The following is a 17,162-nucleotide window of genomic DNA, read 5'->3' on the forward strand; positions in this document are numbered from 1 at the left end:
TTGTAGAATTTCACTATAAAATATAAGTAGGTAAGAAAACTTTGTAAGGCTTAAATTTTGGAAACTCTATTCCAATTTCAAAACAATATAATCCAGATGATTCTGGTGTTCACTAAAATAAAATGCAGTTTAGGTTGAGAAACAGCATCTACCTAGGCAAACCAAACTAAATTCAAACTTGCTATGTAGTACAGGGTGGCACTGAACTCATGATTCCCCTGCCAGAAATCCCAAAGGCGGAGATTACAGGTGTATAACAGCAATAAAAAAGGTCAGGAAACTGCTTCTGAAAGTGACTTAGGGTAAAATACAACAATAAAATATAATCCACTAAGACTATATATAACATGTCTAAAAACACAGGTTAAAATGATTTCCGATTACAAAATGAAAATACTATTTTAATATCCTTTATATGAAGTTAAAGAATTTTACTTGAAAAATTAACAGAAAATTAGTGAGATTGAGAGTTTTAGTCATTTTACAAGTAAAAACAGTTCTTGCAAAAACAAGTGCATTTTTGGGCAAAGAAAATATTCTAAAATATAAACACTGATCTTAAATAAAAAGTCATAGTTTTAAAAAGCAAATTGCTTTTCTCTCCAATTAGGAGTTCCTAGATTAATAACTGTTGTGCTGTTCTTAATCAAATATTTAACATTTTGCTGTAACAGAGTGCATATTATCAGCACGTCACCAGCCTGTAAGCATTCCCAGCATGGCAGCCATATCAATTTATTTGTTGATATTAGACATTTCCTTTGTGTTAGCATTGACAGTTTCTAATTAAATCCTAGCTGGTTTTGACAATGTGGAAGGTAATTGCTATGAACTCTTTGAAATGAAAGGACAAGCTGTGTTAATTTCAACAAAACGAAAATATGGAACTTGTTAATTCAATGTGTTTCCCAAGCACAAATTTTACAACCTGATGAATCGCTATCACAGAGAAGCTGACATTAGAATTCATCAGTAAGACATGCTCATATATCATGAGAGGCTTCAGCACCACGGATAGAGCTCCGTGAGGCTCAGCTATTTATCAAAAACTTAGGAGCTGAGATATGACCTATTAGGATGCAGTTACTATATAGGTCAGCAAGAAATTAAACATGTATTTTGTGTTTCTTTTATATTTACCTTCATGAGGAACCATCACAGCCGTATCTAAAGCTTACAATGCATTTCAATCTACAGATTTCCTTTAAAATTTGTTATGAAATAAACCCAATTAATAAATAGTATAGGCAAAAAGGCGAACTTTTTGTCACCAACAAATCAAGGAAGGTACTTAAAGCATGCTATGATTTTATTTAAGTCTTAATCCACTGGATCAGCAAGGAAGAAAATAATTTTCTTTCAGTAATGAGAACAGTATTTAATATCCCCTATACAACAATCACAAAATTAAATGAGTCATTAGTCAAATGATTCACATACAATGTACAGGTGAACTGCACCATATACAATCACCTGTTGTAACAAAGTTTAGCTAAGAAAAAGGAAATTCTGAAGCTCATACCTCCACAAATACCACTTGATGTACCTATCTATATGGAGAAAAGCAATCTCTCACAAACATTATTTGAAAAGGACATAATCTCCCATTTTTTTAGTACAAACCAAACTCGAGATTTTTTTTAAAAAGAAGCATGCTAGAACAATAAAAAACTATAGTCATGATTGTGTGATGAAGTTTTGATTACACTGCATATACAGAACTGGCGCTATGACATAAAGATGAAAACTTCCTAGAACTAACGATATTCTAGCTGTCCTGATATCAGAGTACCATGCCTCATATATGCCAAGATGCTGATGCAAATGAACTCTGTGTGCTCTCAGTTGAATAAAAGTGTGACACATACAACTCCAGATAATCTATGATTTTGAAGGGATAATAAATATTACTAGTGGAATATTACACTATGCTTTTTATCATTATCTCAGAGTGCAATCCTTCTACCTATTAAAAAGTTAACTATAAGTGGGGTATGGCGTGTTATGATGGTGACAGCCTCTTACACCCCATTTATTGTGTCTCCTAACTACAAGCAATTGGTCTGCACTATTAGTTTATGGAAGGGCACTCTATGATGCCCACACAGTGATGACATCACCTCAGCACGCAGCTTCACAATATAAACTATCATCAAACAACGCATAACTGTATGGAAAAGCAATATAAAGATAAACACTACTAACAAAGTCAAAAACCTATAATGCATATTGAAGTCTTGATACGTTACTAGTTCCCAGGAAGAATGGAGTTTTGAGGTAGTCAGACAGACAGGTATATGGATGGATATATAGAGATATATATGTATTATAACTATATAAATAGAGATTTTATTCTATTCACACAGCAAAATTTTATTCAAACAATGAATCAGAATAAACTGAAAATGATAATTGTTCAGAATATTCATTTATCTACATTTTTTGTATTCTCAGGAAATACTTACTGCATGGCTATTAATCTCAGGAAAAACACTGAACAGGAATAATTCCCCTGAACAGAGAGATTTATATTCTACATTTTGTCTATCAAGTTTTCACAAATATTTATCAACTGTGATACTTAGTGGCATCACACATTGGTTTGTAACTTTACATACCCACACTACTCAGAAATCATCAAACTTTTAAGCTCAAAATATCTTACTCATAGAAATACGTTAACATCAAAACTTTTTAAAATATATTACTGATTTTATTCTCTTTATTATTAAAACTATCCTAATACTATCTTTAGGGTGATTAAATAGAAAATCCTATCTATTTACCATAGATTATTTCTAACTACAGAAACATAGATTTTTTTTTTTTATAAACTGGAAGAGTTTGGTCATCCTGGCAAATGAGAAATTAAATTCAAGAAAGTAATTTAGCACAGACCAAATGTTTATATCTCTTACAAGGAGAGACATCAGGTTCTTAAAAGATCTTTCAATGAATGACCCAGGGAAAAAATTAAATTCCTTCTATTAACATGTCAGATAAAATATTCAGAACTTTAACATCTGGAAATTACAAAATTAACAATAAAACACCAAAGTTTAAAGGTATAAGTTTGCTATACAAGGGAGATATTACAATAAAACTTCCCTGCAACTGTTATAAAAAGCAGCAAAAACCTCTAATTGTATTTATCACCATTAAAGACATCTTGTTCTTCATTCCAATGCTGGATTTTCTAGAAAATATAGAATAATTAATACGAACTAATTTCTGTACTAGAATTTTTCATTTCCTAAGATAATGGTATGTGTAGATGTCACAATACCTTAGGTGTTTGTCTTTTCTCACTGATGTGTCATAGCATTATGTGACCATGGTAAAGAACAATCAATTTCTCATTAAAACATACAGTAAAGTTCTGAGATTATCAATTCAAGAATCCAGTCAAACTGCTCATGTATAGCATTTCATAATCTCTGATACAAATGATGGAGTAAGCTTGGGGCATAACTTGACCTTCATAATCCTCACATTGAGAGAATCCGAGTGTAGTACAAATACCTCCATGGCATTTGGGTTATCAGTCTCCAAGCTGGGAGATACAAAATTGGTTCTTAGACTAAGAGAAGTGACATTGGTAAAATAATGCAACTAAGAATACCAAAACAATTCTTCAAAAGTACATGATACGATATTAACATTTTTTATCAGGACTGAATTAAGGTCAGAAACTTACAATAAATGTATCCTTAATGGTTATAAAGAACAATCTACAGGCAATAAGCAAAACTTCCTCTCTCTAAAGCACAAAAGCACTAGACTTCTCATTCCTGTTTGCCTCTCAGCTGATCAATAGACTAGCATTTTAGTTCCTAATGTTTGAAAGAAAAACACTTATTTTAGGAGGATTTCAAAACCTGTTTTAATTCTATGGTATCAGCCAAGCAATTGAGGTTAGTGTGTACAATACAGCACAGCCTCCCAATCTCTCACAAAGCATAAACAGTAAGAAACAAATGCCTCACTTCTCTCTGATAGTAACATTTATCCATATAATCAATAAAAGTTAAGTAAATAGAGCATAAAAAGAGCTATATTTAAAAAAAAAAAACTATGTGGGGCAGAGGGGACTCGATTTCCTTCCAATGAATCATATAAGCCTCAATCCAGAATTGTTCCTGAAGTAAGTAGTTAATAGTTCAGATATTTTCCTGTAAGTGATAAAATATCATTTCAAAAATGTTACTAGCACTTGCAACAATACACATTCATATTAATGTGGGAAGAAGGGAAAAAAAACAAGGAAACATTTATCAACACTGAATGTCGGGCTCAAAATGGACAATGGCTTTTAGTAAGTTTCACCAGGCTTTAAAAAAAAAAGAACATGAGAAAAATGAACATAAGTAGGAGCCAAGAATATGATGGACACTTCTTTCTACTTCTGCCTTTCTCTGACTTGCCCTCTCTCAAGAAACCATTTAAACTCATCTATATAAAATCAATCATGTGTATACTTGTACAGATAACTAATACAATACACTCATGGAATGCCCAGAAAAGCAGCATTAATATTCCCGCTTTGTACTGATGTTCCCATATAACTATGAATATAGTGTCAAAGATGTTACGTAGTCTTTTGTCCTCCTAAATAGAATGGGAAACATAAAAACAAAAAGGTCTACCTAAGCATGCTATAGTCCATGAAAATGGGTGATTTGGTGGAGGGAGACATATCAACATCAAGAGTCATGGGATGTAGCTCAATGGTATAGCGCTTGCCTAGCGTAAAGTAGTTCTCAATCAGTACCATAAAACTGGAGTAATTAGGACATTTAATTATTATTCACATCTAACTAACTCAATCAATAGGTTCTTTTAAAATATTCCAATCTCAGGGGTTTTTTTTCTTTTTTTTTTTTTCTTTGATTTTCCGAGACAGGGTTTCTCTGTGTAGCTTTGCACCTTTCCCGGAACTCACTCGTTAGCCCAGGCTGGCCTCCCAATCTCAGTTTCAGAACTTAGGGACAAAGTTCAATGGATTTCTTTACTTCTTCCCAAAGACAAACACTAGTTAAAAAAAAAAGAAAAGAAAAGAAAGAACGAAAGAAAAGAAAAAAGAAAATCTATGCATATTGTTAAATTTAAATATAGGATTATTTTCCAAGTACTCAGTAGGTACACAGTCAGGGCCTATGAAAATACTTTTCTTTCTGTAATTAGTCCCATGTCCATTGAATAGAACTCATCTCTCAAATACAATTCTACTAGCTATGAGTGCAGGATGATAAGTCACCAGCTAAATGTGCTTTCCAATTCTCAGATTACAAGCACCTCCAAAACAATCTATCTTGGAAGGCAGCTTCTTGGTTAAAAAAAATGTGGTGGCAGGACCAAGCCCCTCCCCCCGCATCAAGGTGAGCAACACATCTAAACACCGATAATGGGCTCCAGAAAGCCAGCTCATGCACAGGGGATGGATCCTGGCGGTCCTGCCCCAACTGAATGTACCAGGCTTTGCTGACTCCTCATAGGAGGTCTTACTTTTTTGGAGGAGGGGATGTGGAATGGGCTAGGGAATGGGGGTGGCTGGGGGGGGAGGAGGGAAGAGAGGGTATCTGTGGTTGGTACGTAAAATGAGTAAAAAAAAAATTTAAAATAAAAAAAAAATGTGGTGGGTGGTACGCACGCCTTTAATACCAGCACTTCTGAGGTAGAAGCAGGGAGGGGGGGGTCTCTGGGAGCTTGAGATCGGCCTAGGCTACAGAGCTAGGTCTAGGAGAGCCAAGGCTACACAAAGAAAACATATCTTGAAAAACAAACAATGCATCAAAAAATGCTGAGGAAAGAAAAGGAAAGACTCTCCAGTTTTCTACCTGCAGGCAGATCTTTGACTACCAGTCTAGGAACACGGCAACGCCCACAGCTTAGGGCTGGAAATCAATGCTCAGGCCTCTGGCACTGCTGGCGACTTCTAGCCCACAGTAACCTCCTGGCTCTCAGAGAGAGAGCACATTTATGAACTCCATGCTATAGTTCGAGAGAACACTATTATTTAATGCACTTCAGATGACACAATTGTTTAGTGATAAATGGAACAGCACAAACTTAAATAAAAACAAACGTATCCATGTGATTAGAACCTGCAGGTGACCATTTAATAGAAAGTTAGTCATCCAAATTTGCCAGTCAAAGAAAGGATGTGGCTGTTTAAAACAAATATTTTCCTAAATAAAGACATCCCATTACATTAAGCTGGAATGGGAAGATAACTTGACATCTACAAAGGTTCTCAGCATTTAGTAATTATTCACTACAAATGCTTGAAAGTGACTATGCTCAGAACTTTTCTCACGCTCAATGACTTCTTTCCACCTAGGTTTATGTCACTGTCCTTGCCTCTCCCGTGACCTGTGGATATTGTGGAGTTCCTCCTACGTAAGCTGATTTGGAAACTGGTAGCGGCACTGTGTTGTAAAACTTCATTTGTAAAGTATCATATAAAAACTTGCATTTCATGATGGGATTTTCATACATGCTTGGTTTTGCTTGATCTCCCCAACACCTACTAAGCAAATATTTTAGGCCGAAACACAAATCATGGTCCATGTCACGTGCATATGTATTTTATCCACTCACTATTTACTGGGATATATATACTAGAAATGATATCAACTACTAGGCATTCAGAGTAATGCCATGACAAATCCTTTGGCATAGAAAAATCTTCTAGTGAAAAAGTAGACACTAACAAATTAATCTGTAAGGTTCCATACATAAAAATAGTATCATAATAATTATTAAAGTCATAAGAACAGCTAATACGTATTTGGGAGCACAAAGCATTGTAAAGGAGCCTCAAAGGCTTCAAATACACATTGCTTTATATAATAACTCACCTAGAGAAACAAGTAGATTAGACATGGCTTGGAAGTAGTAACAGGCCAAAATATTTAAAAAGCATCAGAATTCTGAGTGATTGGGACAAAGTTCTAAAGGAGGAAACAGCAAGAACCAATGGAGACAAGTAAGAGAGACACAGGTCCAAGCAAGGCTCCATTTGGTGCTAGCCAGAGTGAAACTGTCAATCCAGAGGAAAAGGATGCCAAGGTAAAAACATCATGACTACTTTATAAAGACATACTAGGTTTTTCCTAATCTGATACCACATAAACACATGCCCACATGCACATTCTCAGGTGCTATCTGCAATCATCTTGTTAGGACAGACCAGTATTTCAGTATAAACTAATTTTAATTTGTTTTCAAAGTACATTCTCCTTAAAATTATACAAGGGCCAAATGTCCCTGTGGCTCTCCATTGCCTCTACAAAGGTAAATAAGTGAAACAGGACCCAGAAATTCTGGATAATTTTGTACATAAAAATTCAAATATAATGTAAATTTGTGGCATATGGCTTTGAACGTAAGCCTGACATAATTCTATTTCCACTACCAACTGCATTTCTCTTTTAAATTTTCACAAATATGTTACATGGGGCTTCCTTAGTAAGTATGTGAGTCTAAAAACAGATACAGGCGAAGATTCATGCAGCATTTCAGTTCTTTGCACTCTCTTTTGTGATGCATCAGTTGTAACTACTGGAGTAGCAATAGGTATCATGCTCTTTAGATTCTATTGTGTCTAGCTAGTGCACTTCACTCACACTGTCTTAACACGCACAGAATGTGTGCAGCTAGACATGTAACTGGACACCCACATCCTCTAGGCTTGTTGGACACCGTTCTTGGTTAAGAAGCAGCTCATCTAATATTCAGTTACTGAATACAGAGTTTCCTAAACTCTCATCTTGCAGCCCCTTTGCACCTCAGATATTTTTGCCTAACCCAGAGAACATGGGTCTATAACAAAAAGACATACAAAGAAAACATTTACTGAGAAGCATAAGGAATTTATCTTAAACAATTCCTTGGTATGTATACATCTTTTCCATTTAGGAAAGATAAAATATTTGCATACTAATGAGGTGGGTATGATTGCTCACTCTTATATAACTTACACATCACATATTTTAAAATGACTAATACTGTAAGACACACAGCATCTTCAACATTTTTCAGCAGTCATCAATATTTTGATTTCATAATTGTCAATACTGAGAATTCTACTTCACATAAACACATAACACAAAAAGGCAGAAGGGTGCCTACGGCCAAGTCAGAGATTGTGCAAATTCAACCCTAATCCTAAAATAAAATTCATTTAATGACATTTTATGTAACTTAAGTCAACAATTCAGATGGCAATTTTTATAATCAAGCATTCCAATGTAATATAGTCCAAAGACATATCAATTTAATATTTATATGCTGAAGGATGATGGTAAAGAGATACTGAAATTATTTGCTTTTATAATGAAACCATTATGCTTTTATACAGTGTATAGCATACAATAGTTTTAATCTGAGCTAAGGTGCTTCAGGCAATGTGGACTGGATTCCACAGAGTACATTCTGTGTACTGGAAATAAAGCTAAAAGAAGTACCAAAGGTGATGACTGCGAGAGCACCCTGAACTCACTTGGAATGTGGTTTTAAATTCATTTGTGATCATTGCTCATTCATAAAAGTTGTACTCCTCACCAAGTTTTGTGACCCACACATTCATTTATCCAATTTCCACATGAGGTTCTGACCAAAAGTTCAAGAAGCTGCAGGTCAGGCCTGGAAAGATGGCTTAGAAGTTAAGAGCACTGGCTTCTCTTCCAGAGGACCTGGGTTCAACGCCCAGCACCATCTGTAACTCGTTTCAGAAGATCCAACCCCTGGCTTTCAGAGGTACTCTACATGGACATGGTATACAGGACATATATGCAGGCAAAACACCTACATACATGAAACAAAAGCAAATAAATATAAAAAAGAAAAATTTTAAAAAAGAATCTGGGGTCTAAAATATAAGGAGATGGTTAAAGAAGTTTATTACATCACAGCAATTTAATTCTTAGTGCTAAAGACACAATTTAAACTATTGGGTTATTTCTTTTATTCTGGAAAGCAAAATACTGAAGATCATTTTGCTGTTCATTTTTCTCAAAAGTGTTTCAGGAAACTGTGATATTAATATATTAACATAGTAATTTCAGTTCTTTAATAATATTTCTTTTGGAAACTTTCTTGAGAATTTTCACCTGAAGTGAAGGACAAAAGTCCAAACAGAAAAATAAATTTGGTAAAGCAGATACATTTTCCTTCATATTTGAATCCTGGCAGCTTAGTATCGGGTACCTGGAGCTAGATCCCGAGTTTACTGAAGAATATGTTAAGTTGCCACGGCTCACAGAGCTGTTCCACTCACTAAGGCATAGGTGACAGAAAAGAGTCCCACAGCCGTTCAGACAACATCTCAATGCAACAAAAGACTGAGCTGTTTTATTTATAAGAGAAAACCTACCCAACATGAGGCCATATTGATCAAGCCAACAGTTTCTCATCGCACTACTCAGAACACCAACCAAAACATGTGCAAGTCACTTGTCAGAAAATGTCATCTCATTATAAAATATTTTTTAAAAAGTCTAGTTTTAGCTACACTGAAATCAGACCATATAAAATACTTGTGATACCAGTAGTCAGTCTATGAATGGGGTGGGGAGGAGCTTCTGAGATCCAGGCTAGACTAGAATGTGTCAACCTCCTGCCTCTGCCACTAATGTTTTGGAAGTACAGATATATGCCACTTAAACACCGGGGCTGCAGTTGGCTCTCCCGAACTTGGAGTCTCACGCCTATTAACATAATGTCACATTATTCTATTCAAATATATTACTTAAGGACCAGGCATGATAAAATAGTTCTTTAAGCCCAGTACTTAGGAGGCAGAGGCAGGAAGATCTCTGAGTTCTAGGCCAGCTGAACTATATAGCAAATTCCAGATAAGCCATAGATATACAATAAGACTCTGTCTCAAAAAAATGTTTTAAAATACAAAACTGTACCTTAATATGTTACTGCAAAAGAAATAGATGATTAGCTGGGCAGTGGTGACACACGCCTTTAATCCCAGCACTCGGGAGGCAGAGCCAGGCGGATCTCTGTGAGTTTGAGGCCAGCCTGGTCTACAGAGCGAGATCCAGGACAGGCACCAAAACTACACAGAGAAACCCTGTCTCGAAAAAAAGAAAAGAAATAGATAATTAATACACAAATTAACTACAAAAAGGAAAACTGAAGCCCAATGTTAGCTTATAAAAGCCTGTCATTCTAGCTATTCTATTTTTTTTTTTAAACTGGCAATAATTTGTCAGAGGAAGATTGCTGGTGGAAATATAAATCAGTACATTTATAGAAAATAGTATGGAGTGTCCAGAAATAGTCACTTCTACAACCACCATAGGATCCAGCTGTGCCTGGTTCCTACTGAAAGGAAACCAAGAAAATCTTTAAGAAAGATGCAGACATACTTATGCTTAACTGCAGCACCATCCACCAGAGACAAGCCAGTCAACGGAGGTGTTTATCACCACCACAGATGGATCAGGACAACATCTCTCACACAGAGAGAGAGAGAGAGAGAGAGAGAGAGAGAGAGAGAGAGAGAGAGAGAGAGAGAGAGAGAGAGAGAGAGAACTGTTCTCCTACAAAGATAAATGGGATTGTGTCCTTTGCAGGAAAATGGACAGAACCAGAAGTTACAAAGTTATGTGAAATGAGGGAGACACACCAGTTTCATGTGTTTTCTTTCAGATGTGGAATGCAGGATTTTTTTCCTTTTTACAGGTATTATAAAAATAGTAGCAGAGGGACTACTAAGAAAGGTTCAGGTGGCCAGAGGAGGGGTACAACGAGAGGGTCAGAAGAGGTAGTTGGGGTGGTGGAAAGGATCCAAGTATGATATATGTATGTGTGGAAACATCCACGAGAAGCCCACTGGCAGGTGCAATCAAAATGCAGCAATTACAGTTTTTAAAAGTCTGCTACTCTGCCTCTGTCAAAATTTATACTACGGTCTCTCCACTATTTTCATTCAATACAAATTAAAGCTGCCCACACTTTCCAAGAGGCATAAAAGCCACCCAACGTCCAAATGAATGGAACCTGAGTGCTCCAATTTAGGCCCCAGTGCCCTGGTGGTGTGAGCAACTGCTCTCACCTTCCCTAGCTGGCCAGGCCTCCGACATCACGCTAGAACATAATTCTACAAATAAACGGGTTTTGCTCTCTCATTCTGAGCTATTTGTTTTCTCTAATCTTTGTGGAACCAAAATAAGACCAAAATGCTCTCACCCCAAAACTAAAGGCCTAAGACTGCTCCTTTTAGCTACAGGCCAGAAGTTACTGAGACCAGTCAGTTCAGATTCCAGAAACCAGGAAGTGTAAAAGTACAGAGCCACAAGATAGTCACGAGGTAATGCCTGCCAGACTATGGAATGTCCTCTCCCTGGTTTCCAGGGTAACTGACCACAGAAATGCCCCCACCTGAGGGCAGCCAATGAGAAATGGTGGCGGGCAACCACTCCCTTAGAAGTAATTTCTAGAAGTCCCTAGAAGTGAGCCAATCAGAATTGTACCTGTACTAGCACCCCTAAATGATGTAACCTTGTGACTTTTCCCTTTAAAAACTGAGCTTGCAGACAGGTGGGCGCTTCCTCCAGCATCCACTGCGTTGGATGTATTGGACGAAGTCCCTGCCTAGGCTTGTATTGCTTATGGATATCCAGAATTAAACCTTGCTTTTGCATTCCGGCATGCTCGTCTTTGGTGGTCTCTCTGGGGGTCACGATCTGGGCGCAACAATCTTAATTTATTCTTTCTAGAGCAAACAGAGAACAAATCTACCCTCTACCCATGGGGCAGCCCTACAAAGTGCTGACTGTGCTGTCCCATCCCTAACTTCTCTTTACTCCACAGCCTTAAAACAACTCATGATTTGTGGATGTGATCCAAGACACAGTCCCCTGAACTACAGTCCTGCACTATTATGAAAGGGAAGCAAGACAACTCTGGACAGTCAAGGATATTTAATTCTACCTGGTGCCACATAAGGAGACTTATGGATTGCCCAGAGTCTGGGGAAGATGCTATGTCCAGCGTGGAATATCTGAGGGAAAAAAAAAAATCTATGTACACTATGCTCTTATGCCTGTTAACTTTATTTCTCTAAGACAAAATTAGCACCGTCAGGCATTTGGGGCAGGAATAAATCTAGATACACCAAGCTCTTTGTCTGTCTACTTTATTTCTCTGGGATGAAATCCTGTCTCCATAGCTTCAGTTCCGTCCTGACACTCACTTCCTCTTTGTCCCCTCTTTTACTGCCTTCTCATAGTCCTGCTAACAACTAAGCTCTTATGCTTCCAGCCTCATCTTTATCCTGTTTCTTCGCCCTCCATCTCTACTTGCTCTCTACTCCTGGCTCTGATGAACTCTACAAGAATTCTGCCTTACCATCTACTAGACCTCAGTGTTCTTCTCTTCTCCCTGGCCAGGCCTTTCTGTCTGATCTCTACAGAAATCCCAGGTTCTTTCTTCCCCTGGCCGTGTGGTTCTCTGCCTCCTCAGGAATGTTGCTCCACCCTACCTTCCACCTTGATATGTAAAAATCTCTTTTGTTCTCAGTCAATTGCTCTGGAGAGTCACAAGGCCTCAAGGCAAGAGGAGAGTTGGAGCTTCATTAGCACAAGAAACAAAGCTATGTGTCTCCAGGCAGCTTGTCTCCTAGGCTCAGCAGGGGAGTTAGTTACCTAAAAGTTAAGCAGATCTGAGGTGCTGAACTGTTAGCCAAATGGTCTGGGAATATTTGGGCATGCAAGAATTTCATAGCAGAAGACAGCTGAAATATTAAAAGCTGGCCAACACCAAATATTTATAAAAAATGGCTTACCTTTTGACAGACCCTTGGCAGGTCAAAGTGTAGCTTTCATACACAGCTGAATCTCTATGATATATTCTTGTGGCTTGCCACAAGACTACTATCAGCTTCACTAGCACTAGAATCCAATAAATGCTAAGCATCAGGATAGACCTTGTGAAGGGTTCACAACACGCCCCCACAGTCGCATATACCAGGCGGACACTTCCGCCTAGCCAATTCCAGTCAGGATAGGCATTTCCGGGTCAGGGCGTCTCTCGTAACCAGGATACCCTGCAGACCTGGACACCTCCGCCTAGCCAGTTCCAGGTCAAGATAGCCATTTCTGGGTCAAGGCGTCTCGCGTAACCAGGATCCGTGACATTACATGGCCACGTAAGCACGCAACGTGACCATGTGATCTATGCACACACATGGAGTAGTGACGTGACCTGGCCACGCCCCCAGCCGGTTTTAATGCAGAGCTCCATATTCCTGGTTCTCTCTCTCTCCCTCTTCTCCACGCACGCACGTGTCTCTCCCACAGGCCTGAGCACTCTGTCCCTTTATCTCTAATAAAACTCTTATAAGCGGATTCTGTCGTGTTTCATGACACTTCCTTGCAGGGTAAGAACACAACGCAGCTAAATAACACCTTGGTATGAGGAAAATGCACTTAAACGCTATGAGGAAGATGTTCTCAAGGACCAAGTCTCATATTATAGGTGAGTAACTCGGTGAAGGAAGTTAAAGTAGCTTATCAGAACAGTGGAAACAAGTTCTTATTGACAACAGAGGGAGGGTTTGTTCTTCACACAAAAGCAAATTAACAGGTGTTGACTTTTTAACACCTACTGCAATCCTTAAAATCTGTCACTTGCAGCTCCCTTCCCCTATTGAAAGGCTCCCCCTTTCCCATTTTTCCCTTCATAAAACCTGTTTGGAGTCAGAGGTGGGGCGCAGGAGAGGCTGGAGGGAAGAAAAAGAGGAGGAAATGAGATCATTGTATTTTAATTAAAAATAAAATAAATTTGAGAAGGTTTCTCATGTGTAGTAATGACAGATTAATACAGACACTCAGGAGAGAACAGGGAATGGCAGAGTGGTGACTCCACCAGCACCACCAATCAACTAGTACTCTTGTGTGTTTGGTTTTCTGCTGAGGACTAAGACATGGCACTGAGAATACTATACTCTAATGCTGAACTTATTAGCAGAAGGTGCACAGTTCCAGCTAGAAACCTCTCTGATTGATGGCATACTTCCCCAAGAGGAGCCTGGCACCATCTAACACCTGCAAATAGAACCGGATAGCTCCGCCTCGTGCATGCCATTGCTACTAGAGAAGCAAACTAGTCAGAAGCAGGCCTGGTCACCACACATCCTGGATATTTCATTATTAACCTGCTGACCAGACAAATCCACAATGACATATGAGGACTTCTGGGAAGGAGAATATAAATTAGAATAATTAAGGCTTGAATTTGTTTTGACATTTGACTTGCAAATGTTTTTAATCTATGTCTCACATTAAATAAACACAGCACATTGCAACCCACATACATTTCATGAAAATAATTTATCCTTACTCTACACAAGGAATGCTAATGATTCATACTCTTATTCTCCCCAACTACGGTTCTCTCTCTCTCTCTCTCTCTCTCTCTCTCTCTCTCTCTCTCTCTCTCTCTCTCTCTCTGTCTCCATCTCTCTCCCCAACTATCATGTCAGAACAATAGGTTTCATTAACCCTAAGAAGTCATTACAGCAAATAGAACACAGTGAGCATCTACTGTTACAATTATGGTAAGAAATAGACCCAAAGCCAGAAATCAATGGTGGAACTGTCATTTAGCTATTTTTATGGCAGTTAATTCAAAGTTTAATATTGTTTCTATTGACGGCAGGGGAAATACAAGAAACCATGGTATAGCAGTGCGAAGAGGTGTTGTAGGAAAGGAAAGGGGAAAGTGAGCTCATTACATAAAGACCTCATGAGCTAGGGAAAGGGCTCAGTCAATGATACACTTGATGCACCAGCATGAGGACTTGAGTTTAATCTAGCATTCATTTTCGTGAGGACACTAGAGAAGACAATCAGGCACAGGTTTAAGCCAATAGGATGTCATTATTAGCCAGCCAGTGACTTCAGGACCCAAGTACAGTTGTAAGCCTTCCTTAGGGTGAGCGTCTAAGCAGTCTACGCAGAAAAATCACATCCTGAGTTGACACACCTCAGTTAGTAACAACAGTTAATGAGAAAGGGAACTACATAAATCAAAAAGCGAGGTTAATACATTCAGAGACTTTCCTAGAATTATGGACTTTGATGGATTAGGTCTTTGTTCTTGTTTTTGCTGCCTATGTACTAGGTTCCAAGGCCAGTATGGTATTTCCATCATGGTGTCAATTGTGCTAAGGTCTGAGAGCATACTAAGGTCTTTTGGCTTGTTGCACATGTAAAAAGTGAAAAAGGAATATCTGGGAGGCAGAAACAAAGTTATCCCTGAAGCTTGGTTATTCTAACCTCACTAAATAATAACACTAAAGGCCTTTTAAAAAGTCATATGGTAATCAACTACTACAGAAGCTTTCTAAAATATAGACATATATAAAAGGAATATAAATGGTGTTACCTTATAATGGGGGAGACTATGTTCTAACCAGACATCTTATGTCACCAAGGGAAACCTCCAGTACTAGGAACGGGTTACATCTTTTTAAGTCATTAGCCAAATAGTTCCCATAGGTCCTTTGAAACATTACAAGCTGTAACCAATGTTACTGGTTACCCTCTACAACCTGACAACAAGACTCTATTGCTGAAGACATTACATACTTACGTCACAGAATATGGACAAATTAAGATGGTGCCCAACTAGAAGTTTCACCCTACTGATAAATGTTCATAGTGCTGAAAGGTACTATACATGTACTGGAGGAGAAAAGCAATTGTCATTCTCACCCCAGTATGAACACTGTAAACTACAACAGCAGCCCAGATGTAAGATACACTGGTACATTAGTGGCACAGATGTCATAGGAGTAAACAACCACAATGGTGCAGTGGGTCAGTTAAACTTCTAGTGGCAGAGGACTTGTTGTAACAATAGCAAATCTCCTCCACCTAGGCTCTTTGCTATCATTTATACTATTAAAACAAAATAAAGTCATATAATTTTAATAAGGACATAATCCATATACAAGTTATGCTAATTAGCATGCTGGAAATTCCATTAAGATGTCGTATAGACAGACCTCATCTGTATGAACCAAAGAAGTTCTTTACTAGTTGACTATTCACCACCAACTGCCCAATCACAGCCAACCAGCATCGTGATTCTCCATCACACAGAACAAAGCTTACACACAACACTTGCATCCTGTTTTGTGTACTTAGATCAATAATTTTTCTATTTCACACTTTCAGACTACATTGCTCAAAGTAAGAAAAGGCAAATAAAATCAAGCCTGATAAGCCAAGAAGTTGTGCAAATGATATGAAAAAATAATTTGGCTTGAGAGGTAAAGAAAGTCAATCATAACTTCAGGCCTCTGAACGATGAGGGCACACACTTGAAGGCAATTTGCTTTCTGAAAACCACAAGGGAGTGCTGTGGATATTGTTCTATATAAATAAAACACTGGTGGCCAGTGACGAGACAGGAAGTAGGTGGGACAAGGAGAGAGGAGAATTCTGGGAAGCGGAAGGCTGAGGAGAGAGACACTGGAGCCACTGCCAGGATAAGCAGCATGTAGAGACTCTGGTAAGCCACCAGCCACGTGGCAAGGTATAGATTTATAACAATGGGTTAATTTAAGATAAAAGAACAGTTAGCAAGAAGCCTGCCACGGCCATACAGTTTATAAGTGATATAAGCGTCTGAGTGATTATTTTATATGTGGATTGTGGGACTGCGGGGCTTGGGGGACCTGGAGAGAAGCCCTCCAGCAACAAGGGAGGGGGTTTCCAGCGGCTTTACCAAGGAGCAACAGAAACACATTTTATTTTTGTGAGACTTGAATATGAATGAGTTGAGGAATTTCACTTCTGAAAAGGAATCCCCAAAACTCTGCTGGAATACGGATGGACTCACTACACTTTTGTGTAATCCTCCTTTAAAATACAAAACACTATCATTCTTTTCATTCCTGTCCATGTATTTAGAGAATGTGGATACTGTCACGTTGCCTAGGGTAATCCAGATGCTTTTGTTCCACTGGGAGAAACAAGAGCCCTTTCAGCTAAAGATTTTCTGCTGCTTCTGTCTGTTCAGCACTAGCACCACCAGGGTGATAGTCTCATAAAGAAATAAGCAAGTGCTCCCTCCCAGGGGTTCGGCAACCCTCCAGTGCTGACAGTCTCTGCAGGGTATGAACTTAGGGCCAC

At 38.4% G+C, this 17,162-nt stretch overlaps 1 protein-coding gene across 5 annotated transcripts in view; it reads right to left on the minus strand.

The window, feature by feature from the left end:
- The window catches only part of Immp2l (inner mitochondrial membrane peptidase subunit 2), an 867,453-nt gene that overhangs the window by 461,463 nt on the left and 388,828 nt on the right, over window positions 1–17,162 (minus strand). The gene's annotated exons all lie outside the window — the stretch shown is intronic.

The sequence above is a fragment of the Peromyscus maniculatus genome, chromosome 14 (genome assembly GCF_049852395.1).
Source record: "Peromyscus maniculatus bairdii isolate BWxNUB_F1_BW_parent chromosome 14, HU_Pman_BW_mat_3.1, whole genome shotgun sequence".
NCBI classification, from domain to species: Eukaryota; Metazoa; Chordata; class Mammalia; order Rodentia; family Cricetidae; genus Peromyscus; species Peromyscus maniculatus.